This window comes from Sus scrofa, chromosome Y (assembly GCF_000003025.6).
Source record: "Sus scrofa isolate TJ Tabasco breed Duroc chromosome Y, Sscrofa11.1, whole genome shotgun sequence".
Taxonomy (NCBI): Eukaryota; Metazoa; Chordata; class Mammalia; order Artiodactyla; family Suidae; genus Sus; species Sus scrofa.
In genome coordinates this window covers 7,214,424-7,239,946 of record NC_010462.3, presented here as the reverse complement: position 1 = coordinate 7,239,946, position 25,523 = coordinate 7,214,424, and the positions used below count along the sequence as shown (strand labels likewise).

At 50.2% G+C, this 25,523-nt stretch overlaps 1 long non-coding RNA gene across 1 annotated transcript in view; it reads left to right on the top strand.

Annotated features, from left to right (window-relative positions):
* Nucleotides 1-25,498, top strand: part of LOC102160243 — a 71,871-nt gene extending 46,373 nt beyond the window's left edge. The window contains exon 9 of the long non-coding RNA XR_002340902.1: nucleotides 24,873-25,498. This is a non-coding gene — a long non-coding RNA (uncharacterized LOC102160243). The remainder of the gene's footprint in view (nucleotides 1-24,872) is intronic.

Here is a 25,523-nt window from a genome sequence, read left to right as displayed (position 1 = left end):
GTCTCGCGGCTTCTGGGGGCTGAAAATCAGAGGTCGGGGGGCGGGTCCCTCCCAAGGCCTCTCTCCTCCCGTGTCCTCCCAGGGCCGTCCCTCTGTGTGTGTCTGTGTCCTGACCTCCTCTTCGTCTAAGGACCCCCATCCAGGGGCATCAGGAACCCCCCTCGTGACCTCATGTCACCTCCATCCCCTCTTGAAAGACCCCGTCTCCAAACCCAGCCCCATCCTGAGGTCCGGGGGTCAGGGCTTCAACCTATGGATTTTTAGGGGCGCCCACGTCAGCGCGCCAGAGACGCTCAGGGCAAGGTTCACGTCTTCCCTTCCGCAAAGCTCCCCGCCTGCGCGGGCGAAGTGAGGTCTACACAGACCCACTGACACACGCCCTGTGCGCTTGGTCTCCATCAGAGAATGCAGCGCTCCCCTGGTGCCCTCATTCCAGGGGCCGACAACCCTGATCTGACGGCGCCAAAGGAACCAAGACCACGCTCGCATCCTTCCTCTGTGCTGTCGAGAATGTGTCCTGGCGCCTCTGGGCACAGGAGAGGCAGCAGCGGAGGGAAGAGTCGGGCGGGAGGGAACCTCCCTCGCTCCCCTGCGCAGGGTGCTTCTCTTCCTGCGGTTATCGTCCAATGAAGATGGTTAGTGAGCATCTCTTTTCACCCCCTTGGTGGCCCTTGGGTACATGCCTCACGTCACCTCCATAACCAGTTCATCAAACAGATAAAGTCTCAGCAAATACAGCCTGAACATGAATCCTTTGTTGTGGTTGTTGTTCTTTTGAGGCATCTGGAGGTTCCCAAGCTAGGGGTTGAATCAGAGCTACAGCTGCAGGTCCACACCACAGCCACAGCCACACAGGATCGGAGCCATGTCTGCAACCTACGCCCCAGCTCACGGCAACACCGGGTCCTTAACCCACGGAGCGGGGCCAGGGATCGAACTCGCATCCCCATGGACACTAGTCGGGTTCGTAACCTGCTGAACCACCACAGGAACCTCCAGAAATGCTCTTTTAGAACCAAGGTGTCTTGACTTGCCAAGACTCAGAATCCCCTTTTCTTCCTGCGTCCTTGCATTGGCTTCATCCCTGTTGGACGGGGACGGATAGAGACAACTCAGAAACGAAGAAAAGAACTTAAAGAAGGGTCTGGTCTTTCCTGATCCCCAGGGCCCCTCCCTGGAGGTGGGGGGGACCAGCTTTGTTTTCCATTTATGTGGAAACACAAAAGCCACGTAGCCTGGGTTTTTTTTTTCTTCTTCTTCCTCCTGAACTTTCCTTTCATTGTTTTCCCTGGCACTCGGCCCTGGGGGAGACTCTAGCAGCCTCCTCCTTGCAAAGCCTGAGTGATGGGGGGGGCACCCCGCAGGGGCCAGGGTGGCTCCTGTAAATTTGGTCCCCTAGAGCTGTTCACCTGGAAGACGGGAGAGCCCATCTCTCCCCGTAAAGACTTTAGCGCCTCTCTAAGCGAAGGGAGTCAGAAAGAGAAACAAACACCATATGAGACCACTTCTATGTGGAATCTAAAATATGGCACCAATGAACCTGTCTGCTGAACAGAAACAGACCCACAGCCACAGAGACCAGACTTGGGGTTGCCGAGGAGGGAGGGGGAGGGCGTGGGAGGGACCGGGGGAGTCTGGGATTAGCAGATGCAGGCTATCGTCTAAGATGGATAAACAACCAGAGAGCACAGGAAACTATCCAGTCACTCAGGATGGCACGTGATGGAGGAGAATGTGAGAAAAAGATATATATATATATATATATATATATATATATATATATATATATATATATGAACTGGGTCACTTTACAGCAAAAATTGACAGGGCATAAATCAACTATAATAAAAAAAAGTTTAAGATCAATTTCCAGAAAAAAAAAAAAAAAGTCTGTGAAATGGCTTGTCCTAAAGGAAGAAAGCCAGCTAAAAACAGGGTGACGCGGACTCACCGCCATGGAGAAAAGACCTGTGGTCGCCAAGGGGGAGGGGGAGGGAGTGGGCTGGACGGGGAGTTTGGGGTTCGTAGATGCAAACTGTGACGCTGACAATAGATAAGCCATGACGTCCTGCTGTCCAGCACAGGGACCTCTGTCCAGTCTCAGGATAGACCAGGATGGAAGAGAATATGAGAAAAATAATGCGTGTGTGTGTGTGTGTGTGTGTGACTGGGTAACTTTGCTGTACAGCAGAAATTGACAGAACATTGTAAATGAACTATACTCAAAAAAAATTTAATTAGAAAAATCAAAATACGGTGGCTCTTCGGACTTTGTTTTGCATCTGGTTCGCTCCTGCCCTCATCAGATTCATGACCTCCCAGAATCTTGGCTTTGAATGTCACGACTTTCCCCAGCCATCCCATCCCATATATTTTGTGCAGGATACGAGGGAAGACGCCCAGCACAGACACACGCCAGCATCGGAAAGGCAGAAAGAGGAAAATAACCAATTTGCCAAAGTCATCGGACCCATGTAATCACGACCATCCCGAGGGGAGGGCATAAAGCAAGACCACATGCTCTGGGTCCCCCCACCAGCAGCAGAACCCTGCCATTTATAAAATTCGGGTGCTGCTATGGTTTTCTCCAAGAAATGCCTCACTTGCTTACCCTAACCCGTACAAACATCTGTGCTCTTTTTTTTTTTTTTTTTTTGCTTTTCGGGCCACCCCTGCTGCACATGGAGGTTCCCAGGCTAGGAGGCACATCGGAGCTACGCCACAGCCACAGCCACAGCCACGCCAGATCCCTAACCCCCCACACGCGCGGCCAGGAATCGAACCCACATCCTCATGGGTACCGGTCGGCTTCATTCTCCACGGAGCCACCATGGGAACTCCCTGGGCTGACTCTTAAAAATCGTTCCTAGGCGGCCCCGTCGTGGCTCAGCAGAGCCGTCAGGTCCCTGACAAGCAGAGCTCCCCTCATTAGCACCAGCTCCTGCTGAGGAGGCAGCACTAACGGGTGGGCTGTATCGCGTCCCCTCCCCACAGGGGACTTGTCTACACTGGAGCCTCGGAGATGCAGTGTCTGTGAGCCTCGGGGTCATAATGCCCAGTCCTCCCTCGACGGTCAAGGAGAAGCAGCCTTTACACTTGCCTGGACACCATGGCTCTTTGTTCTAACGTGACACCACGGGGCTCTGCCAGCACTAGGGCCCGTCCACCTGGAGCCAGAGGCAAACTTGGCATCGCAGAAACCCCACAGTAAAGTGCGGACTGGGAAAAGGAAAAAAAATCCCTTATCCCAGGTTTATTTATTTTTTATACATTTCTTTATACGCTTATTTCTTTATTTGCTTTTTAGGGCCACACCCACAGCATATGGAAATTGCCAGGCTGAGCTGATTCGGAGCTGAAGCTGCTGCCCTGCGCCACCGCCACAGCAACGCGGCATCCGAAACGGGTCTGTAATCTACACCACAGCGCACGGCAACATCAGATCCTTAACCCACTGGGGGAAGCCAGGGATCGAACCCACATCCTCAGGGATACTAGTTGGCTTCATTCCCGCTGAGCCACGATGGGAATGCCCCTTTATCCCAGTTTGAATTTAGGAATCTGACCAGGGGCTCTTTTTGAGGTGATTATGGAGAGATTATGGGGAAAATAGAATATTCCTGTTTTACCAAATGTCATCGAACCTTTACAGAAAGCTCCATTATATGGCCATGTATACATTGTATGCAATTAAATACAAGGAGATACAATGGTATATAAATACACACGTATGCATTCTTTATACATACACATGGCTGTTTATAACCGCTCTGGGAATCCCTTTGTTTCCATCCCTATGTTGGTGGGAACAGGGTGGGGGGTGCTTTGGTGCTGCAGCTTTGTCGTGGCAGGTTGAAGAGTCAGACACACCATCCATCATCGGGGGCTCCCTGGGGACTCCCCAGGGACTCCTGTGATGGCTTCGCCGGTGGGCAACAAGAGAGAGCCAGGTCTGGCTTTGCAGGTGGACGAGAGCCTCAAGCTCCCACTGGACTCGTGGGGTCCACGTCTCAGTCCCGTGGGTGGAACGTGTCTACAGGTACCTGTCAGGTTTGGGCAGTGACCTGGGAGAATGTTTACCAGGCTGGTCCTGGGCTGGTACCCACGGTGTGTGGTTGGGTGAGTCCAGGCTGGTCCTGCGATGGCTGAGGACATGCAGGCTGGTCCTGGGCTGGTACCCACGGTGTGCGGTTGGATGAACGGAGCGTGGGGAGAAGAGGAAGATGCTGGTGGGGTCTCCGTGGGTCCTCCGGTGCTCTGCATCCTGCCCTGGGTCGCCCTGGGCATCCCAAAGCTTTGTCTGGCAAGGACAGGTCCCTGTCTCCCACCAACAGCCCTTCTGGTCCCTCAGAGCCTCAGCTGCTGTGCCCCCGGCGGGGGGGCGGGGAGGCGGGGGGACAGTTACCACAATTACACTTTTCCTAACACTGCTTTACGACGCTGAACCTCCTTGACTTCCGAAGACCTCATTAGCAGAACCTCGGGCTCGATGGACAGATAAAGCGTTAAACCAGGCTGTGATTCCCGCATTCCTGCCTTTTTCCGCTTCTGAGATGGGAACTCCGCCAAAGGAGAAACTATTTCTCTGAGAATTGGATTGGTTGAAAAGCATATGCATGGATGTCGTGCCAGTGGAATCCCAGCACGGACTTTTCATCCTTCCTCTCTCTTTTTTTCACCTTTTGGTTTGGCGTGACTTTTTCTTTTTTTTTTTTTTAGTCTTCTTAGTGCTGAAGGCACCTCCGAAAAGCACACACAGAAAAGAACTTAACAGGTTTTCTCTTCGTAAAGTATTTCACGGTCTAACGTGTCAGTGTCTTCCATTTGCATGTGTGTGTTTCCACCAAGAAAAATACATCCTTCTGCCGGCACATGAAGTTAAACTTCACAGTCAAATAATGGAGCACACCTCGCCCGAACGCCAGAGGCATGAAGCAAACGGATTCTTCTCTCCCTGGCAACCTTGGAAATGTGCTCAGTTATTTTTATGGATTCTTTGAGCCAACATAAAATGCAAGGGGTATTCCAGCTGGGTAATTAAAATCCTAATGTTCGTGAAGTTTGTGAAATTCATGCCTCATCCCCCTCAGTTGTCTGTGATCCAAGGATCCCCCAGGCATCTTTCTCTCCTCTCAACTGTTCTTTTTCCTTTTTTAATTATTTTTTTAGGGTCCCACCCACAGCGTATGGAGGTTCCCAGGTGAGGGGTCGAATCGGAGCTGCAGCTGCAGGTCTACACCACAGCCACAGCCACACCGGATCCGAGCCTCATCTGCAAACCACACCACCGCTCACGGCAACACCGGACCCTTAACCCATGGAGTGAGGCCAGGGATCCAACCTGCATCGTCATGGATACTAGTGGGATTCTTAACTCGCTGAGCGCTCCCCTCACCCCTGGGAACTCCTTGTAGCCCTAATATAAACCCCCATCATGGAGCAGAAGCAATATTGTAGGGCTTTCCTGGAAGAAGCCCAGACTTTGACCCCCGGGTGTGATGTTTTATTTCTCTGAAACTCCAAGACTTTTCAGTGGGTTGAGGGGACCCAAGGATCCGCTCCAGGATTACAGAAACGGTGATGGATGGATTAACTGTTCCACGGTCGCCGTGGCTGTGGTGGAGGCCGGCAGCTCTCATTCAACCCCTAGCCTGGGAACATCCATGTGCCACGTGGCCCTAAAAAGCACACACACACACGAAGGCTGCCATTGCATATGTACATGGAGCGGATGGCCGACAGGGACCTGCTGTCGAGCACAGAGAACTTGACCCAATATTCCACGATCATCTCTGTGGGAAAGAATCTGAGAGAGAATGCACGTGTGTACATGTGTCTCTCCATCCCTTTGTCGTCCAGCAGAAACCATCACAGCCTCGCACGTTAACTCTACTTCAGTACAACGTGAAAAAACAGAAATAAGAATACAATAAAACATGGCCGTTGCAGCAGGTGGGAAACAGAAGAGCAGGCACCTGTGACCTTGGGGTATACCCAGAAGGCCATGGTGGATCAAAGTTATTTTCCTTTTCAAAGAATCCAAAAAAGAATATGCACGTGTGTGAGTGTGTGTGTGCATGCGTGTGCTTTTATGTGTAAATGAACCACTTTGCTGTACACTTGACGCTAGCAGAGCACTGGAAATCCATTATACTCAACTGGAGTAACCAGAAGGCGATGGTGGATCCAATTATTTTCCTTCTCCAAGAATCTGAAAAGGCATCCATGTGCGGGGTACGTCGGTGTGTGTACAGGAATCACTTTGCTGGACCCTCGAAATGAACACGACACAGGACGTGAATTATACGCCATTTGAATACCCAGAACGCCACGGTGGATCAAAGTTATTTTCCTTTTCAAAGGATCTACAAAGAAGAATGTGTGTGTCTGGGTGAAACTCCAAGCCCTCTCCATGGGTTGAGCGGACCCGAGGGTGGCAGGAGGATTACAGAAAGGGTGATGGGTGAACTGTCACACTGGTGCTGAGGCTGTGGGGGAGGCTGGCCCCTGCAGCTCCCGTTAGACCCCTAGCCCGGGAACATCCATGTGCCGCAGGTGCAGCCCTGAAATGCAAAAAAAAAAAAAAAAAAGGCAGCTGTTGCATATACACTCTTGCACAACTCAGTATTATTTATTCTACTCCTGTAATGATGCTTCTACCTTTTTTTTTTTTTTTTTTTTGGCCCTGCTTAAGGCACACCGAAGAAATTCCAGGGCCAGGTATTGAACCCTTGCCACAGCAGTGACCAGAGCCGCAGCAGCAGCAACCCAAGATCCTTAAGCCACGGCGTCACAGGGAATGCCACCACTTCTTATATCATCTATATATATACGCATACAATAATTATCTCAGAGCCTTCGAAAAACAAACGGTCTCGTATTCTTTGTCTTATGTAGTATTTCTCTTACCTGTACGGAAGTTTTCCATTCAGCAAGTAGGTGCGAATTCTGTGTCGCAGAAGGAAGTACAGTCTGTATGTCTCTGATCTCTCCTGAAAAAAAGAAAAAAAAATTTGAAAGCCTGGAACTGAAACCACAAAAGTGGAAATATGCAGAAATACATATGCTCCATTCCATGGCACAGCCAGCAGCCAAAAGGCAGCCTTGCGGCGGGGGCGGGGGGGGGGTGGATGTTGCCACAGTACCCAGGTCTATGAAAAGGAGACCACGCCTGGACACAGGCTCATGATTTCCGTAATGCATCCTACATCCCAGAAGCAAGCCGTCAGGAGGGTCCCTGCTACCCACCCCCAAAATCTGTCCGTGGGAAGCAGCTCTGCTTTCCTGGTTGGAACTGCTCGTGTCAGCAATTCTCAGCACAACAGCTGAGCTGCACATGTGACGTCCACCCCCAGCCTGCTGGCGAGGCTGGACCGCGGTGGAGGTCCTCTGATCCAGATGCTTCAAGCTGCCCTCCTCCGTGGTCGGCGTGGGGTCAGCAGCCAGGTCGTCTTGGGGAGGAAGAGAGACAGACGGCTTGGTCCAGAGATGGGATGGCAAGGTGTGGCGTCCACCCCCAGCCAGGGCGTTCCCAAGGAGGAGGTGCTGGCATCTTTTTCCCGGGAAGGTCCCAACAGGGAGGCGACACTGACTGTGGCTGCAGGGTGTGTTGCAGGGCAGGACTGGGTGGCTGCCCAGGGGAGCAGATTTCTGGAGAGGAAACTGGCCTCCCACAGGGTGGGTATCACATGGATGGGAGAAATGCAGAAGCTGCAGGGATGGGCTGAAAACCTCGAGAAGCCTGTCCGGCTGCAGGAAGGCTGGGGTCAGAGCCTCAGGGTTCCTTCCCGCCTTCCCTCGTCCACTCGCATCTCCTCTGCCTCCTCGGTCCCTCTGTCCTTTCTGCGCCCGGGTTCTCTTCTCCCATCCTCCTGGCTAATCCTCCAGTCTGACCTCTCAGAAAAGACCTTTGCCTCCAGCTAAGCTCAACTCCTCCCCTGCCCCTTCTAGGGCCGCACCTGCTGCATATGGAGTTTCCCAGGCTAGGGGTCGCATTGGAGCTACAGCTGCTGGCCGACACCCAGCCACAGCAACATGGGATCTGAGCTGCCTCCACGAGCTACACCGCAGCTCACAGGAATGCTGGGTCCTTAGCCCATGGCGTGAGGCCAGGGATCCCACCCGCATCGTCGCAGAGACAGTCGTCCTGGCCTTCACATTCTCAGCCACCACGGGACCGCCCAAGGTTTATTTTAACACTAAGGAGGCACATAGAGGTTTGACACAAAGCGTTCATGGCAGCGACTTCCATGTTTTAGGAATTCATGGATTTTGCACAACGGTCCCCCCCCACCGCCGCCGCCCCGTTAGCAATAAAGCTGCCGTTTCTCCGGTAACCGGTGAGCCCGGTACAGCAAAGCATTCTTGGGAAGAACAAACGTCCAGCCCCCTAAAGGGTGCCAGACTACAGCGCAGAGTTTCAGCAGCAGAGATGACGCCCTTCATGATACCCTTTGAAACTCAGAGTCACAAGCCCTTTGGACACACGAGGAAAACTGTGTGGATGGGGCTGGATTTGCAGAGCATCGTAATACAGCGTGAAATTCCCCGAGTTCAAGCCCTGCCTGTGCTTTCGTTTCTGCCCAACACCCCTAACGCCAGCAGACAGAGAAGCGTCTGTTATGGTCAGAACATCAGAGCTGGTAAATAAGACCCAACACACACACACAGACACACAGACACACACACACACACACCCTCGACAGTTCAGGTGGAGCATTTTATTATTTTTTAATTTAATTAAAAAGATTTTTTGTTCTCTCTTAAGAGCCACACCAATGGCATATGAAAGTTCCCAGGCAAGGGGTCGAATTGGAGCTGCAGCTGCAGGTCTACACCACAGCGAAAGCCACGCCGGATCCAAGCTACATCTTGGACCGATGCCACGCTCATGGCGACGCTGGATCCTTCACCTTCTGAACGGGGCCAGGGATCGAACTTACATCCTCATGGATACTAGTCAGGTTTTTAACCTACTGAGCCACAGTGGGAGCCCCAAGGCAGAACATTTTGGAGGGCAGATCCCACATCAGGCCCTAATATGCCCAGTTTCCAAAGAAGCGAGTTGACATTAGGCTGTGTCTGCTGGAGGTGAGCATGGTGGATGCTGTCTGCAGCGTTTGTTTGCAGCTGGCAAGTGTACAAAGCCTCCTTGGTTGGGTCTAATCAGAAGATTATCTGCCTGTCTAGACAGCGAGTTAGTCTCTGCCCGTGCAGATGGCGTGGGCTGGCGCTGTGGACCCGAGGTCTTTGACCGCAAAGCCTGGTTAGCTCTGTTACCCAGCAAGAACCATGACATCCATCCAGAGAATTAGCCGTTTGAATTCCAGCAGATAGCCTTGATACCTCGGACCAAGAACCTCCCACACAGTATTTACCTAAAGAGTGGCTCACTGAGATCATTTTTGGCAAGAGTCATGGATGATAATAAGTCATTATTTCCTACGCGTTCTCTTGCTAGTCTTTTTTTTTTTTTTTAAGCATGAGTTTTTCGGTAACTCTCCAGGGATGTTTTCACAACCTAATGGCCCCAGCTCCGGGTGCACACGAACCTTAAATTAGCTCAGGGTCTCCTCAGTTCCATGGCACATCTGGAATGGAAGAAGCCAAAGAAAGAGCTAATTGTCAAATGGGTGAAAAATAAAGAGAAGGAAGGCGCCCTCTGATAAAGTTTATTTTTAACAAAAGACACCCCTTTTATCACCTAGAATGTGCCCCGAGACACATCCTAGATGGGCGGGACCTTGCACCCTGCAGAGACCGTCTAGAGAACTTTTGCAGTGTGCTTCCTCCGTGCAGAAGCAATATGCTTCTGCATCTCCTGTCTCTCTAACACCTCCAGGGAGGGAAAAGAACAGATGCAAAAGCTTGGGTCGGGACATCTGCAGTTTTCCCCTCACTGCACGCAGTGTTCCTTCTCTGCCTTCGAACAGTGTAGATCGGCAGGTGCAGACACCAGCTTCCTTGGTTGAGGGTCAGCACTCCTGTTGGCCTCTCTTGGCGGTACTCTGTGATTTTCCAGGGTGGGGCTTTAAATGACACAGCACAGGGAAAATATTTACCATCCTCTGTGGGTGCCAACAGGTAAAAACTGTCTACACCCTAATGCTTGAAAGGCTTCACGGACGTGATCTCTGGCGTCAGGACGGCTCCCATGATCCAAGTGGAAGCTGGAGTCAGAACCCAGGGTTTGGCTTCTGTGTCTGAGGGTTTCATGGCTGGTCTACACCACAGAGCGTTTCAGAACTCAGCCTTATCATTATATCTGGGGTGGTTTCTTTTTCTTCTTCTTTTCCCATCAGGATCTTGGAGTTCTTTGCACACATAAATAAGTGTGGCTTTTCTCTCTGTGTGAAACACAAACTTTTTGCCAGAAATTCTTTATTTCCCCCCCTTCTTTTTTCATCTCATCTCCCTCCAACCAGAAGGATCTAATGGCAGGAATAAAAACAACAACGGGGATTCAAGCAAGAATAGCTTAGTGTGGGTAGGAAGGTAGGACAACCCTTGCATTTTTGTTCCAACATAAACCACGAGAGGAGAGATGACAGGAGAAATCCATTCCTAGCCAAGCCCCCGCCCTGGATTTTAAATCTGGAGGTGTGTTTCACTGGTGGTTTCCATGAGATGCCAAAAGATATTTCTCAATGGGAAATTCCTCAACAAGACAATCTGTGCACATCTGTTCCTGATGTTCCCCGGAAGCCCTCATAGCTGTGGAAAAGAATTATCTTTCTAGAAACACAGGGTTTTGCACAGCCTGGCCGTTTTTCCTGCTGCCCATGGAGAAGGCGGGCTGAAGCCCCTGGTCCCGGCTCTTTGCCCCAAGCTGGTTTGCGTTTCTATAACTCTGAGCGTGAGAAGTTATCTGCCTCTGGAATCATACTCACTTGGAAGGCTGATCTCCTGTGTAGTTGTACCAGTGGGACATCAGGCATGGCTGGTTCTAGCAGCTCTTCAAGAAAGATCTTTTGAGGAGTTCTCGTTGTGGCTCAGTGGTTAATGAATCTGACTAGGAACCATGAGGTTGCAGGTTTGATCCCTGGCCTTGTTCCGTGGGTTAAGGATCCAGCGTTGCCATGAGCTGTAGTGTAGGTGACAGACGTGGCTCAGATCCCACGTTGCTGTGGCTCTGGCGTAGGCTGGCAGCTACAGCTCCAATTGAACCCCTGGCCTGGGAACCTCCATATGCCACAGGTGCGGCCCTAGAAAAGACAGAAAAAAAAAAGAAGAAAGATCTTTTGAAAAAAATATATTGATGCAACTAGAGAGTCTCATACTAAGTAAAGTGAGTCAGAAAGAGAAAGACAAACACCATAGGATGTCACTTCGATGTGGAATCTAACATGTGGCAGAGATGAACTTATCTACAGAATAGAAATAGACTCACAGATGTGGAAAACAGACTTGGGGCTGCCAAGGGGGAGGGGGAGGCAGTGGGCTGGACAGGGAGTGCGGGGTCAGTAGATGCAAACTCGGACACTGAGAATGGATCAGCCATGAGGTCCTGCTGTCTAGCACAGGGAACTCTGTCCAGTCTCCTGGGATAGACCAGGATGGAAGAGACGATGAGAAAAGGAATGTGTGTAGATGTGTGACTGGGGCACTTTACTGTACAGCATAAATTGGCACAACTCTGTAGACCAACTGTAATTTTAAAAGAAGAAAGAGAAAAGAAAAAAATATATCGAGCATGAGTGATAGTGTGTTTCCGATGATGCGATCTGTGAGTCCGGGACTGCCAATGGCTGGTTCCAGGAAGGGGCAGAGCTTTGCAGAGATGTCTGCTGTGTAGGTGTGAGCCCCGTGGCCACCCTGGCCAAATTCTCCCAGTGTCATCACTTATACACCTCTCTTTTCTTCTCCCTCACCCACCCTGTTACCACCTGCCTCGCCATCCTCTTGCATCCAGCTCCTTTCATTAAGGATGGACAATGTCCCCATCCCAACTGGCAAGGGACAGAACCTCCAAAGAAGGAATTGAATGTATCCCCTGGTCATTGACTCTTTTTCCCCTCTTGTGTCTGTAGCACTCGAGGCATCTCAGTCCCTGATTAGCGTTTTCATCCATCCACACTCTTCAGACTGGGGATGCTTAGAGGGGTACGGATCAGGTGCCAACACCTGGGAATCAGGGAAGCGGGTCATGGTGGCCAGGAAGTCACCCCGTTGCCATGGGAACATGCCCACGGCCAGGTCCAAGAGGTCCTAAGAGCCCTAGCTCTTCGCTCCCTCTTCTGGAAAAACCCAGCTGGTGTGGAGCCAGGCTGAGTGTTGCAACCTTGACTGCCTAGGAACCTGACCTGGGGCCTTGGAGAACAAATCCAGGGCTGGGTTCTGGTCCAGGAGCTTCTGTCTGAATGGATCTGCTATTCAAAGGGTGGACCACTGACCGACTCACAGCAGCATCCACTGGGGGGGGGTTGGACATGCCAGATCTGAGCCCCACTCCAGACCGGATGAACAAGAGTCTGCATCGTATCAAGATCTGCAGGTGATTCATAAGCGCACTCAAACGCTCAACGCTCTGGTTTAGAAAGAGGTCTCAGATCCTTCGCTTATAGGGGTTTCTTCTTGCAAAGCATTTCACATGACACGGTACCTACTGAATCAGAAACCATTGTCAAGGTTTTGGCCAAGGTCATGAAAGGAGGTACTTCTCTTTAGTATCTTAAGAAGCTCTTCCTGGAGTTCCCATCGTGGCAGAGCAGAAACGAATCTGACTGGGAACCAAACCATGAGGTTGCGGGTTTGATCCCTGGCCCAGCTCAGTGGGTTAAGAATCTGGCGTTGCCATGAGCTGTGGTGTAGGTCGCAGACACGGCTCGGATCCTGCGTTGCTGTGGCTGTGGTGTAGACCAGCAGCTGCATCTCCCATTCGACCCCTAGCCTGGGGATCTCCATATGCTGCAGGTGTGGCCCTAAAAAGCAAAACACAACAAAACAAAAAAGAAGCTCTTGCCGGGGCACTCCCTCCAAGAGACACATTCACGCCAGCCCCCTCTCTCTTCACATGCCTTATAGATATTACATCAGCATTTTTCCCTTTTTTTTGCTTTTGAAAATCTCTTTAATAGACGCTTGCTGGGTTGTGAGCCACCCTTTAATTTAACGCAGGGTAAATTATGAGCCAGAAAGGAACCTTCAATCTCTTTCAAAGTAAACAATATTGAGAAAGCGTCTTTCAACAGCTCAACATTTTTTTTCCCCTCTAAACCAAAGTTAAACCCCCCGAAAGCATCTCTTCCCATTCCAGAGCACCCCATGGACTCTTAGAAACAAATTATACGTTTAACAATTTACGACCACAAATTCCCGGATGATCAGTAGCCAGGAGACGAGGCACAGCTCACAAAGAAGAAAGAACGAGAAAACAGGAGCCATGCTGCATCGGCCATGGCTTTTAGTTTTGAATTCGGAAATTGGCTTCCTTTTGGAATTTCTGTTCCAAGATACGGAGCCACTTAACCGCTGGCTAGTTGCCACCTCTGTCATTCAATTTATGTCTCCTCTGATCATATTCCTTTTTTTTTTTTTTTTGACCTCCACTTTTGGCTTCTTTCATCAACCTGCATAGTGACAATGAAAATGTGCCTTTGCTCTAAACGGCTGCCATTGTCAAGGTCTTGGCCAAGGTCATGAAAGGAGGTGCTTCTCTTTAGTAAATTGTTTTTCTTTAGGCATCGACGTGCCACAGGTCACGGTGTATTCTTTCCATTAATCTGTTTGCTGGTAATGAATATTCAGCTTTTGCATTATTCGGTGAAGATGTTTTGCATTTACGGTATATTTTCTTTTTTTTTTTTTTTTTGGTCTTTTTAGGGGCACACCCACCGCATCTGGAAGTTCCCAGGGTAGGGGTCAAATTGGATCTGTAGCTGCCAGCCTATGCCACAGCCACAGCCACAGCAATGTATATTTTCATATAATAAAATCATGGCAGATTTTTTTTTTCCTGTGCTGTGCTCTCTGTAAGAATGGTTCCAATCAAACTTTCTAGAAATCCCCCTTTCTTCCCCCTTTTGAATATAGTTGAATTAAAGATCCAAAGGGCTTATGGGCCATCAAAGTTTACTTCAGACGCCAGCGTCAAGGACATTTGAGTCTTTTGAACCCATGTCACTTTTCTTTTCCAAACGCTGGTCCTCTAATAGTTTGCCAATGCAAAGGACATACTTTTAAAAATACCCAGAAGGCACGAGGCTGAAAATGATCAAAGCAGCATAGAATGGATGCGTTCATATCACATATGGAGATGCCTTTTTAAAATATATGTGGTCTGCATTTCTCCTTTCAAAGAAAAGCCTCTATTTCCTGTGGGTTTAATGAGTTGTCACTGCCTCTTAGTTTTGTGACCCAGAGATGAGAGAAGAGAGCAAACATGCATCAGCTACCAGGGTTGACTTTGGGTGGGTGTTAGGACAGCTCTTAACAGGGAGCTTCGAGGCAAACAGAGAAATTCTTCCACCAAAAGACAACCATGTAATAATTGTTATTATTAATAAATTGCGTTATATAGTATAGTATAAGTCATCAATAGAATAATACTTTGATAGAACAATTACTCTATACATTATCTTACAGTCATTATCATGCAGAGAATGATAACTTTGTTTCTTTTTTCACGGCCGCACCTGTGGCATACGGAAGTTTAGGGGTCGAGCCCACAGCCACTGCAACACCAGATCCTTAACCCACTGAGCGGTGCCAGGGATGGAACCCGCATCCTCGCAGACAGTAGGTCAGGCCCTTCACCCACGGAGCCACCTCGGGAACTCCAGATATTTTTCTTGCTTAAAACTCAGATGCTGAAGCAGCAGCCACAGTCTGTTTTCTTTCCATTCCTCTCATCTGGGACGAGTTAAGAACCAGACTGCCAGAAAGATCCGAATCACGATTCATTGAAAACTGGAATGATGTTATTTTCTAGATGTTAGAAAAATACGCTGGGCTCATTTCCAAGAACCCCAGGCATCCATTTGTTCCCGGTCGTTGGAAACGTCCCTCTGTCGGGACCCACGCCTCAGAGACCCACTCCTGGTGGCGACCGAAGCCAAGTCTTCGGCGCGAGCCATTCATTCGGGGAGAAAACACCGGGAGCGAAAGTTCAGGAAGCAGGAAGGCGAAACCGAAGCAGAAATGGGGTCAATTTGAAGACACCTTTGTGAATGCGCCTGCAACGAGTTCTTCCGCACCTGCAGCCTGCACAACCCTCTGAGGGAGACCTCACTGCACGGCACCTTACCGCATTCCGCAGAGAGTGCATTTTTTTTTTTTTTTATTTTTTAGGGCTGCACTCGCAGCATTTTGATGTTCTCAGGCTCGGGGTTGAATCGGAGCTGCAGCTGCCAGCCTCTGCCCCAGCCACAGCCATGCCAGATCCAAGCCACGTCTTCAGCCTACATCCCAGCTGTGGCAACACTGGATCCTTAACCCACTGAGCAGGGGCCAGGGATCGAACCTGCATCCTCATGGATACTAGTTGGGGTCATTATCACTGAGCCACAACGGGAACTCCAGGAATAAAGCATTTTTAAATGAAATATGTACGTTGGGCTTTTTCAGACATGATGCTATGGCTGACGTAACAGATCGCGGGGTAGGGTGAACATAACTTCTACGCACTGGGAAACCAAAAGATTCACTTTGGGGCAGGGGTCTGGAACCGGACCTGCGATCTCTCCAAGGTCAGCCTGTAATCCCGAGGCCCTGCCCCCAGGAGTTGATGGCAGAAGTGCTTTGCCACCTCCTCTGGCTCCGGGTGGCTTCCCTCCCTCTGAAGATGGGTGACAGAGCTGGAAAGACGCCCAAGACAGCCGAGGGACTCCAGCCAAGCTGGCTTCTTGGGAACCTGGGCAAGCAGCACTGGCTTGAGTTGGAGGAGGATTTAAGAGGCTGTGCCTGTCTACACTGTGGGTGGGACTGTAAATCGGTGCAATCCCTAGGTCAAACGGGATGGAGGTTCCTGAAAGCACTGAACATAGACCCACCATACGATCCAGCAACCCCCCTCCTGGGCATCCATGTGGAGACAATTGTAATTCAAAAAGATCATATGCACCCCCAACAGTTCACAGCAGCGCTAGTCACAATTAGCCAAGACATACAAACAACCTCCATGTCCGACAACAGAGGAATGCCTAAAGAAGATGTGGTCCATATGCACAGTGGAATATTACTCAGCCATGAAAAGGAAATGAACTCATGCCATTGGCGGCAACACGGATACAACTAGAGATGATCCTACTGAGTGAAGTCAGTCAGAGAAAGACAAACATCATGGATCCCTTCTATGTGCAAATCTAATGAAAAATGATCCACCAGAACTTACAAAACAGACACCGACTCAAAGATTTTGAAACCAAATGCATGGTTACGAAAGGAGAAATGTGAGGGGAGAGATAAATTAGGGGGTTGGGATTGACACATATGTACACGACTGTCTATAAAATAGATGAGTATCAAGGACCTGCTGTGCAGCACAGGGAACTCTGCCCAGTGTTCTGTGGTCCCCTATATGGGAAAAGAATCTGAAAAAGCACGAATAGATGTAAAACTGATTCACTTGGCCGTTCACCGGAAACCAACCCAACATTCTAAGTCAACTCTACTCCAGTAAATTTTATTTTTAAAAACGACGCCCCTTGCATCCCATCAAACGTCCACCGCCACCTCCTAGATGGACTTGACCTTGGAGCATTCAGAGACAGTCTAGGGAAATTTGTCAGCGTGCTTCCCAAGAAGCAGCAACATTCCTCTTCCATATGTCCTGTCTGTCCCCCTAATGCGTCTCGGGAGGAGGACTGATGCCGCAGTGACGGCCCTTTGCGAGAGGCTCCGCCAGGACACCCCAACTTTCCCTTCCACGTGGTCTCTCTCATACACTGTTCGGTCTCTACCTTTGAATAGTGCACATCACCACGTGCAGACACTGGCTTCCTGGGCTGAGGGTCCAAAGGCTTGTTGGCTCTTGGGGGTATTCCGTGATTTTCCAGGTGGCTTCTGGTCATTCAAGGAACAGCAAGACATTCCATAGGATGGAACGGCATGGGGAGAATACTGGCCCTTCTCTTGGGGAGCTAATAGGTTAAGGCTGTCTACACACACGAACTCCTTCCCTTGTAAGAAGGGCTTCAACTCCCTCAGACAATTAACACTCTGCCAAAACCCCTTCTGCCTGAAGGCACAGCCGCTAAAAACTAGGTTGGATTCACATACGAGAAAGTGACCTATTCTCCCTCTAGAGTACTGTATGTATTTCTTACTTCAGAAGTATAAATTGAGGTGTTCCCATCATGGCGCAGTGGAAATGAATCCGACTAGGAACCATGAGGTTGCGGGTTCGATCCCTGGCTTTGCTCTGTGGGTTGAGGATCCGGCGTCGCGGTGAGCTGGGGTGTAGGTCGCAGACGCAGCTCAGATCCCGCGTTGCTGTGGCTCTGGTGTAGGCCGGCGGCTACAGGTCTGATTCGACCCGTAGCCTGGGAACCTCCATATGCCACAGCTGTGGCCTGAAAAAGACAAAAACAAAAAAAAAAAAAATAGAAATTGATAGTACAGTGAGTCTTAAGTCCTTAAGGGGTAAACACACACACACTCTCTCTCTCTCTCTCTTTCTCTTCTCTCTCTCAGGTTAAAAATGGAGTTCTTTTTACCCTGTAGAAGGAAAATGTGAGTATTTTGACGTTATTTTTCAGGATGTTTCTTCTTCCCCGACCCCTTGTGGTCCCCCCTATGGCATCCTGAGCCAAGGTGACACCCTCTGTAATTTCATATCTACCTTGAGCCCTGGGTACCCCCATCCGTACACAGGATGCTCTCATCACCTGGGGACCATCTAGCATCCCGCAGCCCAGACCACACCCGGGACCAACGAAGTCAGAATCCCTGAGGAGCACCCCAGCTCTGGGTGTTTTCGGAAGCAGCTGAGGCTGAGAACCACGCCTTCAGGGGGCTTCCGCCCACGACCAAGGTCTCAGAACCAAGGAAACACGTGTGGCTGGTGGATGTCCTGGTGCTCGGTTATCCAACAGAAATGGATGTGCTGCTGCCTTCTTCCTAAGAAAGCCCCATGGAGCTCTCAGTCTGTGATTAGACATCACTTCTTTTTTTTTTCCTTTTCTTTTTACAGCCACACCTCCCGCGACATATGGAGGTTTCCAGGCTAGGGGCGGAATCGGAGCTGTAGCTACCTGCCTCCACCACAGCCACAGCCTCAGCCACAGTGGATCCGAGCTGCCTCTGTGACCTACACCGCAGCTCACGGCAACACCTGATCCTCAACCTACTGAGCAAGGCCAGGGAGCAAAACCACATCCTAACGGACACTATGTCCAGTCCTTCACCCGCTGAGCCACAGCGGGAACTCCTCGACCTCATTTCTTACAAGACAGTTCGTACCCATTTCTAGGCAAGCCCATTTCTTCACCCAGCCGATAGGGATGGTTCCACTTTCTTGGAAAATGCATTGAGAATGCTGACAATCCCTTGACCTCACATTCCAGAGGGAGCCCAGGGATGCAATGCCATAAAATCCGAATTCAGGTCCTCGCAAGTCTTGCCAAAAGTCAGTCAGGCCAAAGGGAGTGGGGGAAGCTTGTTTTGTAAAGAAGGGGACCGGAAGAGCCCCTCTGAAGAGCTGGTGTCTGCATATACCATTCGGCATTTGGAAAATGAGGTTTCCAGCAGGTGTAAAGGGCTGGAGGCGGCAGGGGTTGGGTGGGGGGTGGGGGGGGCTTTACCTTGGACTGGGCATTGATCCGCAGGCTTAATTTACTCTATCAGACTCCTAGGGCGCCTGTAACACATCGCCACCCACTCGCTCCATGGCTTAAAAATCACGCACGTCTCCTCTTGCTGTTCTGGACACCAGAGTTGCAGAGTGTGAGCAGGGCTGATTCCTTCTCCAGGCTCTGGGGTAGAATCTGCTTCTCTCCAGCTTGCAAAGCTGTTCTGAAATCCCTCAGCTCACGGTCCCTCCCTCCCTCCCACCCAGGATCCCCACCTGTTTTCTCTGATCTCAAGTCCTTTTTCCAGCTTTGAGCCTCTGAGTGCCTTTTACAGGGACCCCGATGGAGCAGGACCCTGTGGTGACTTCCCAGGGCAGCCCTTCCCCCACATGCTGGACTTTCGCTCCTCTCTGAAGTGTAGCATGTATCTTGTTGGAGATTGATGGGGACATGCGACCTGTCCTCTGTGGGCAGCTGCACCAACACAGGATTTTTTCTGGGAGAAGTTTGCAACGACCAACCACGCCCCTCCCTCTCTTCTGTTCAAAAACACTTTGCAATTGCGGTTTGAGGAGTTGGGGATCGTTTGGGGGCTTAGTCTGGGGGCTTAGTGTGGGGGTATGAGCCACCTGTCTCCTTGCCTGGCCCTGCAAGACGTCTTTGTCTGTTCCAAACTCGACCTTGCAGTGCCTTGGCCTCACAGTTACTGAGCAGTAACACTGTGATGGTGTTGGTTCCAGCTGAATAGGCCAGGTGTCCTGACTCCATCCTCTGCAGGGTTTCCCATCTCTACACGGGGTGGGCAGGGATTACTACGTGCCTCTAAAGCCTTCTGCAAATACCTACAACTGATTTAGTGTGAATCCGTCTTAAGAACCGCCTGCCCAACTAGGACATTGAGAATGGATAGGCAATGAGGTCCTGTGGTCCAGCACAGGGAACTCGAGCCAGGCTCCTGGAATAGACGGTGATGGACGAGACTATGAGAAAGGGAATGGATATCTATGTGTGCCTGGGTCGCTATCCTGTGCAGCAGACATGGACAAAACATCATACCTCAACTATACGCTGATAAAAAATAAAAATAAGAAACACCTGCTCGGATCCCAGGACATCCTATGATCCTCAGCTCCATCAGCTGACGTGTAGATTCAATCCTCTTCCTTACCCGAGCCCGCCTGGGTGCCCGTGAGGGAACCATGCTCTTCTTTGAAAGGATATAGAAAAGCAAAGACGGGGAGCAGGCTTTTAAGCAGGACAGGCAGGGTCATGTCTTTATGCTAAAGGAAATCAAACACACAGAGCACAGGGAGGTTTTTTTTGGTTTGGTTTGGTTTTTTATATTTAAAGGGCTGCCATGGAGATAAAATGCCACAGGTATCTTTCATGTGCCCTCGAGGCATACCTGTGACCGGGATAATTACAAAGAGATGGATGTGGGGCTGCCTGCGATGGATTTGGGTTTGTCTCCAAAAGCATCATCGCCCATTCACGGGTTGGGGGGGGGCTCCATTTATTCCGTCCGGCCAGGCCCTTGACAAGGATGATATGGAATGAGTTTAGCCATTGAGGAGGTGGTAAAATGAGATCGGGGCTCTGCAAACGAATCAGAAACTGTACCCCCCGCCAAACCAATAGATTTTATTTCCTTTCAAAGCACAGTAAACCATTTTCCCTGTCATTCCTGAAAACAGCCATTGTGAGTTAAGCCCTTTTTGTGTGTTTTTATTTTGTTGGCCTTTTTTGGCCACAGCAACGCAGGATCCAAACTGCAGCGTATGGCAGTGCCAGATCCTTAACCCACTGAGTGAGGCCAGGAATGGAACCCGCATCCTCACGGACACTAAGTCGGGTTCTTAACCTGCCACGCCACAATGGGAACTCCTCTTTTCCTCTTGTTATATAAGTCTTCCAGCCACTTCCAGATCATCTGACTTTCTCTGGATTCCATTTTTTCCTCCATCAAGATTATCTTTTTTTTCTTTTTCCCCACTTTTTATGTCCACACCTGCAGCATATGGAGGTTCCCAAGGCTAGGGGTCGAATTGGAGCTGCAGCTGCCGGGCTACACCACAGCCACGGCGACGCAGGATCTGAGCCGTATCTGTGACCTACACCACAGCTCATGGCAACCCCAGATCCTTAACCCACTGAGCGAGGCCAGGGATCGAACCTGCATCCTCATGGATGCTGGTTGAGTTTGTTTCCACTGAGCCATGACGGGGAACTCCTCCAAGGTTAGTCTCGTTATTGCAACAGCATTTTCCTTTGCAATGAACTTGGCCCCTAGATTCTATACCCAGACTCTTGTTTTTATCCTTGGAAAGTATGTACATTGTTCTCTGCATTCCTTCAAAAATACACAGTATCTCTATGTAATTTTCCAGGTGTTTAATAGGTGTGTGGGCCCCAGGGTGGAAGTTTCTGTATAAACATGTTACTGGCTTTTGACTCACTTCACAGGCATGAGAAGTTTAGTCTCTCCTGGAAGACTGTTATATAATATCACTGCCGGAGGCGTGTCACTTAAGGATACAGGGTATCCAGCTAAGGAAACAAAGTCAGCTCCTCTGAGATAACTTGCAGGGCAGGTGGCAGAAGATGGGTGGTTTGTTGAGACCACGGACCTCCCGTCCGCAGATCCCAGGTCACGTGCCCTTAGTGCCGTCTGGAGGACTGGCAGCAGGAAGAACTCGCTTTCCGTTGTTAAATGCACGCCCTATCTCCCACATCAGTGACGTCACCTAATTTGCAGCGAGAGACCCAGTGAAGTACTTTGAAGGAAAGGACGTTTGAAGGTAAAGTCAGGCTGTGGTGTAGGCTGGTGGCTATAGCTCTGATTAGACCCCTAGCCTGGGAACCTCCATGTGCCGCGGGAGTGGCCCTAGAAAAGGCAAAAAGACAAAAAAAAAAAAAAAAAGACAGCATTGCGAGTTCTCTTGTAAAGCATCTGGCATTGTCACTGCAGTGGCTCAGGGTTGTTGCTGTAGCATGGGTTCAGTTCCTGGTCCAGGAACTTCCACATGCCTAGGGTGTAGCAAAAGAAAGAAATGAAGGAAGGAAAGGAGGGAGGGAGAGAGAGAGAAAACAATATCAACAGATAAAAATGCAATCCTCACAATGGGAGAAAATATTTGCCTATCCTCTAGCTTGATAAGGGATTCATAGCCATAGGGCACCTCAAACTTCAACTCAACAATAACAAACACAAAACAATGGCGGAGGCCTCAAAGCTGGTGATTTTGACTTAAAATGCTGGATTCAAAAATGGGCAAAGGACTTGAAAAGACATTTCTGCAAAGAACGAATCCAAACGGCCAGTAGGCACATGACAAGGGCTGGGTGTCCCCAGTCTTCTTAGATCAGAAGTTGCTTTTAATGACCCGTAGAGTCTGTTTCTGTTTTGTAGGGGGGAGGCGGGGGGGGAGGCAGTGGACTGGGCGGGGAGGTTGGGGTTCATAGATGCAAACTATGACATTGAGAATGGAGAAGCCATGAGGTCCTGCTGTCCAGCACAGGGACCTCTGTCCAGTCTCTTGGGACAGAGCAGAAGGAAGGAGAATATGAGAAAAAGAATGTGTATAGATGTGTGTGTCTGGGTCACTGCTGTGCAGCAGAAATGGACACAACCCTGCACATCAGCTACACGCTAATTAATAAAAGTAAAGTTAAAAAATAGTCCTTCAGAAGTTACTAGGTCTCTCCTTCTAGACACCGCGTGCCCGCAGGGCATAAAATCAGCATAAACGTAGGTGAAAAATGCCTCTTCAAAAGAAACCAAAATGTGTCTTGATCCTTTGTAGGATTTGGAATAGTCACTGTCATAGAATATCTCATTTTCTGGATTGAATGTGTTCCTGCTGTGGCGGAAACCGTTGGTTATTTTTATTTTGGAACGGGAGACGGGTCTTGCTTTCTGAGCCGAGGTCTCTGAAGGGAGCTCTGCCTGCAGGCAGTTCACCCCATCTGCTGAACGCCCTGTGGTCCAGAGACGGGGAGCTGAAGTCTCATCATCTTACTCCCTGTCCCCCCACCCCCCACCGCCCCAGGGCGTTGGTTTTCTCCCAAACGGAATTTGAAGACCCAGAGAGAAAGAACTGTGACTTTCTTTGTTCTAGAAGCTTCTGGCTCAGGAAGGGGCAGTGGTGGAGAAACAGCTCCCAACTTGCCAAGAACTCCCTTTCAGCGAGTCCCCCCACAACGGGTCAGCCCGAGTTCACGTCTGTAAGCGCTGCTTTTCCTGTCGGGGGCTACCCTGCCTTCTGCTGAGCAGGATTTGCTCCAGCCTCTTTTGCAGAAATAACTCCAGCATGCTTGGGAGATCTGGGGAGTTCCTCTGAAGTGCACGACTTATTTTTTTGTTCTACTTAAAAATCTGCTGTAAAGAAAATCTGGAAGCGTTTTAGCAAATGCAACAGGAGACTTCCAGTGACTTTGCTGTAAAAGAACAGTGCAAAACCAAACCAATCCAACCCCCACCCCCTCACTTTCAGAGAGCTTTTCAGTAACCTGTCTTCTTCTCGAAGGGTTACCCTAGACAGACACGGGGGTGGGGGCCAATTTAACAGGGAATGGTCCGAAAAGTCTGTTTCTGCGCAAATAAAATCCACCCCCACTAGCAACTATTCCACCCCTGGGATTTCCCAGCTATGCAAGGAGACATTTCCTGTGCAGACTTTTTTTTTCCCCCCTTTGGTTTCTTTTCCTCCTCTCCAGTCATCCTAGAAAATTTAGGGTCAGCACGCCTTCTGATTCTGGAGGCTGGGCAGCCGCCAGGCTTGCAGTCACGTGACTCGGACCTTCCTTTCACGGACCCCGTTAGGCACAGGACCACGTCATTCCGTGGTCAGGCACAGCTGCCCTCAGACCACGAGACCACCCCCTTCTCCCCCATTCAAGAGGCAGAGGCTTTCAGAACTTCAGCTCAAGCAAGAAGCAGCCTCCCTGACCCCAGAGGTCCTGCCTGGGGGTGAAACTGGAGAAGAGGGTGCATGGGGAGGGAATGGAGTGAAAAGAAAGAAGAGTAGGTTAAATAGATCCAGTGCAGCGCCTGCAGGTACAACGCAGGTCCTGCGTCCTGCGCTTTGCAAACGGGATTGCCGTCCTGTGGACCCCATACCTCTGACGGGTGGGCATCAGTGGCCTCCCGTTATCTCTGGAAAAGCCACTTTCAGAAAAGGCTAATGTTCTTCTCTGGTCTAGGGTACCTGGACAGTGGGAGCCGAGGGCCAGACCCATCTCAGCGAAGTCTTTTCCCCATGTCACCTGTGTGCCGTCAGCTTGCTTACAGGGCCATCTCTGCCGACAGGTGTTGTTGCACAGGTGACAGTACCACTGGGCCAGTAACAAATGTATTTCTGCCCTAACATGTCCATGGTAGGTCAAAGATCCCAATAAGCAAAAATGGATGATGCCGTCTGTCTGGGAATCTGGGGTTCACAGATGCAAACGATCGCCTTTGGAGTGGATAAGCAATGAGATCCTGCTGCTGAGCACCGCGAACCATGTGTAGTCACTGATGATGGAGCATGATGGAGGCTAATGAGAGAAAGAGAATGCATATATGTCTGTGTGACCGTGTCTCTTTGCTGTACAGTAGAAAATTGACAGAACACTGTAAACCACCCATTATGGATAAAATAAAATTCATAAAAAAATTGACACTGCAGTCCATTGTGTTAGCTAGATTGTAGTCCAGGAGGTTCTGCCTCAATGGATCTGCTACTCAAGAGAATTGGCATCAATGGGTAGGGCTGGAAATACATCTCTGCCGACAGGTGTTGTGGCACAAGGAATGGTACCATTAGGTACTATGTAGATTTATTTCTTTAAAAAATTTTTAATTATGGTTGGTTCATTTACAATGTTCTGTCCATTTCTGCTGTGCAGCGAAGTGACCGAGTGATACCTACATCCTCTGTTTGTCTCCTATTATCTTCCCTCATGTTCCATCCCAAGGGATTGGCTAGAGTGCCCTGTGCTGGACAGCAGGGCCTCAGGACCTCGCTGCTTATCCCCCAAATGCAAGAGTTGCATGTCGATTTATGTATTTCAGAACAGACGTCCTAACATACATATTCCTGCCCTGACAGGCGCCCTAACCGAAGTCTATTTCTGTCCTAACCGGTGTTCTGTCCTTTGTAGATCAAAGACCCCGTGCAGCAGGACGTGAGGATGCAGTCCATTGTCTGAGCTTGGGCTGCGGACGCAGACTCCCCCAGACTTGAGGCTGACCCCGCAGGCGTGTATGTCTCACCCTGCTGCAGACCGGAAGTCTGAGACTGAGATGTAGCTTCTGGTGAGAACTCTCTGCCTGATGTGCAGGCGGCCCCCTTCTCGGGGTGTCCCTGCTTGGTGGAGAGGAGAGGGGGAGCCTGGGTCTCTCCTCCTGGTTTCACAAGGACCTTCAGCCCATCAGGGGGGCCCCACACTCCTGACCTCATCTCAGCCTCATCCCGTCCCCAAGGCATCACTTCCTAATACCATCACCCTGGGGACGACTGCTCTCCCACATGTGAATAATAGAGGGGGTCCCCGCCAGTCCCTGGCACACATATTGTCAACACGCTGGCTCACGAGGAGAGATGCTGGGGGTCCTGTTGTGACACTATAACTTAGGAAGCAGCTTCAATCTGCCATCTGGACACGGAGCCTCCCCCTTGGATGAAAGCCCTGAGGGTTTCCTGGACACTTCTTAGGAGAAACGGAGCCAGTCCATACTCGGGGCATCAGACACGACGTATGGTAAGGTTCATTCCTGGATATCGAGCAGACCCTGGCCAGGAGCCAGGCTCA